Source organism: Nyctereutes procyonoides, unplaced genomic scaffold (genome assembly GCF_905146905.1).
Source record: "Nyctereutes procyonoides isolate TBG_1078 unplaced genomic scaffold, NYPRO_anot_genome, whole genome shotgun sequence".
NCBI classification, from domain to species: domain Eukaryota; kingdom Metazoa; phylum Chordata; class Mammalia; order Carnivora; family Canidae; genus Nyctereutes; species Nyctereutes procyonoides.
Window position 1 is genome coordinate 16,201,933 of NW_026575159.1, and position 3,667 is coordinate 16,205,599.

A 3,667-nucleotide genomic window follows, 5' to 3' on the forward strand; every position below is an offset into this window, starting at 1 on the left:
TGTTTTGCAGTGCATTTACATGGGGCCTCGGAGACACACAATAAAACGGGAATGATTTTGGAATGAATCCACTTGGAGTAAACTCTGAGCCCTACTCCCAGTGCCTGCCAGGAGAGCAGAGAGGAGGAGAATGTCATTGTCAGAGGATGAAACAGAATCGATGAATAGAACTGTGACATTCTAACTGGGGAATGGTGAAACACAATGGAATGTGAGTCAAAATAACTGAAACGGAGTCCTGGTTTTATTCTGCAGTCTATTAGTCAATTCGTACTAATTGACCTAATTAATCTGTTAATGAATGACTCTGTTAGTGAATGCATCTATTTTCTCCTGTGTTTCTCAGGGCTGCTGATATGCATGCAATGCATTGGTATGGGATCCCACATACAGTAGATGAGGTGATATTTGGTAGGACGATGGCAGTGGGCTGTCACACTGGCTATCTGCTTGCACCTGCTCTCCCTGGGGGAGATCTTGCTTAATCATCCATTTGGTTCTCAATAGTGACAATATTAAATCTATTATCAAAAACCTTCCCATAAAGAAAACTTTGGATTTCATTGCCAAATCCTGTCGGACATTTAAGAAAAAACAAAAATGCCAGTCTTAAACAAACTTCCAGAAAATACAACAAGAGGGAATGCTTCAACTCATTTAATAGGGCCAGCATACCCTGCCACCAAAACCTGAAAAAAAAAATCTATAAGAAACTACAATACCACCAATATCCTCCACGAAATGGCCCTATATGTATGGGTACCGTTATTCATCTCCATTTTGCAGTTGAGCAAAGTAAGGCTTAAAGAAGTTAGGGAACTTGCCCGAAGGCACAGAGCTATATAGAGCAGATCTACGATATAAACCAAGATCCCTCAGACTCCAGAATTTCCACTCTCGACCAGTATGTTACAGGTTAATACAATGTAAGTATGTTAATATGATGCACATTGAACAGGTTTGAATGAAAGAACTGATTGCTACAGATAAATCTGGCCTCTGAACAAGGGAGGCATTCTTAGGACCTGGAGGTGACAGCCACCTCCACTTGAGAAGACCAGCTAGCGGCTCCTCCCCTGTCCTCACTGCTGCCTTTCATGGATCCTTTAAGCTCCTCTGCCTGGCCAGGACATGATCACCACCAAGAGAGACAGACTCTGGATTTTAAGAACTGCAGAGACAGCTCAGTTAAAGCCGCCAAAGTCACCACTGTTTAAGAGTTTCAATCCCCTGGAGACACATATGTTCTAGAAAGACCCAGCTTGAAGCCAAATAAATACTGAGGTGGCTTGACACGCAGCCAGTACATGTCTTGCTCATTAATGAAACAGAGCCCTGCATACAGAAAAACCAGTGCAAGCAATTAAGTCTCACGTGCTCTGCTAGAAGTGCCTGCAGTTTCATCTCCATGGCCTGTGTTCCCAGCCCAGTCCCTCAAGTGCCCTCTTCAGCAATTGCTCTTGAACCTCACCAGAAGAGAGGGACAGAGGCTGAGGATTTTGGAGCCGCATTTCCACAGAAGTGCCCTTCTGTTGAACGATCTATCATTCCGCTGACCCCAGACCCAGGAGAGGAAGGACACCCACCTTGTTTCTGCCCAAGTCTGCCAAGCCCCTAACCAGAGCAACTTTTTACCTTCAAGCCCACAGAACCTCCTCCAAACATGTTAGAGATAACACAAAATTAATAACATCCTATTCTCAAAGCCACCCTCATTTCTCCACCGCAGGCAGAGGGGAGAGGGCACTCCTTTTGCATCAAGATAAGAAATTATCCCTAGAAGATGAGCCACTCTGAACTCTAAAACTGGTAGGGAATATCAAAATTCCACTGAGTCCCTAGGAAATTCTATAAGATGCCAAGACAAACTTTCATTCACTTAAGTATTTGTCTTATACACATCTGTTAAGGACCCATGTTAGAGCTTTCTCCTAGCCCATAACCCACCTTCGTACAAATTCCTGGAGTGTACCGCTTCCTTTAGGCAGGTGAAGCCCAGCTCCAGGGCCTGCCCAGTGGAGTAGGTAGTCACTCCAGTGCCTGAAGGTCTCACTACCCATCCCCCACCCTCCTGATCCCAGGCAATCATAAAATCGGCCCTCCCACCACTTTGTAATCTAAAGCATTTTAGTCTTAAACACCTAATCCAGAAACAATTCAAAACAGAATCTGATAGCCCGTATTAGCAGTTCAGAAGAAAATACAAAGGAAGTCCAGAGAAAAGAATATTATTAGGTGTGAACTTCATAGCAGGTTAAAATGAAAGAAAGAGGGCCTGAGTTGGATGTGGTAACCAGTCCCCAAGAAGACCACCAGTGATCCCTACCTCCTGGTTTCCCTGCCCACTGTAGCCTCCTTCCACTTTCACTAGGACTAAATTGTGAAATCAACAGGACCCTGAGGAAAAGGGGGAGTGACTTCCAAGGCTAGGTCATCAAAGACAAGGCTTCTGTATTTCTCTCAGATCACTCACTCTGGGGTGAAAACCAGTGTGGAAAGAAAGCTGCTACCACCCACATGCCCAAAGAGCTGGGGCCAAACCATGGCTGAATTTGTATTCTCAAGGCACTTGGAATCCAAGAAGAATTTAGGTTGACTTCATCTACACAAGACCTTGAAGAAATCAAACACCTGGCATGACCATGGCTCAGTCAGATAAGCATCTGACTCTTGATTTTTGCTCAGGTCATGATCTCAGGGTCATGAGACTGAGCCTCAGGTCTGGCTCCACACTTAGTGGGGAGTCTGCTTGGGATTCTCTCCCTCCTCTCTTCCTCTGTGCCTCTCCTGCTCGCTCTCAAATAAAAATAAATAAATCTTTGTTTTAAAAAAAGGAGAGCAAACATTCACTTCATCTTGAGATGGAAAACTTGGAAAAAAGATGGGAAGGCCATCTAAGGCTTTTAAATTTCTTGAAAGCATGCCTTAATCATCTTATACCTTTTAAATATATAAATTAATATTTTATGAATGTCAATGTTTTCAAGTTAAACTAGACTATGGTATGTTTACTAGTTGATTGTTCGAGGAAGCCGGGTTTACTTAGATCACACATCATGGACTGGCCACCCTGGTGTAACTGGTAGGCTAGTGTAACTGGTAGGCTGGTGTAACTGGTAAGTAGAAGAGGGAGGTGAGGAAAAAATAGGCTACAGAGTCCATCAACACAAACCTACAACTGTATTGAGTCAGCATTGGTCATGATAACTGACGTGTATGGTGTAGGAGTATGAGCTGGCAAGGTCATCCTTGTTCTTCCCTACCCCAATTCTCTAAAGACAGAAAAACCACATTAAGACAACTCAATCATCCTCCACTTCTGGAAAAGCCTAAAAGTACTTAGTAATCTCCGAAGCCAGCAGAGACATACCCAACTGCCTGTAGGATGATGTGACCCTAGGGAGGAGACTCACATGTGGTAGGAATAGTTACATCAGATATTTCACCACAATCTGAAGGATCCCAATATATAAGGCAATTATAAGTAACTCTCAGTTACTGACATGTGTTATTCACCGAATGGCTTGTTAATATTAATTAATTAGTGGTAGATCATATGCTTGTTAAAATACTGCCACCCTGGCAGGCCTATTTTTATCAGAGGATTATACTCCCACCCCAGTGGCATCATCCATGGAGATGTGGTGTTATTGTAGGCCAGACTGAT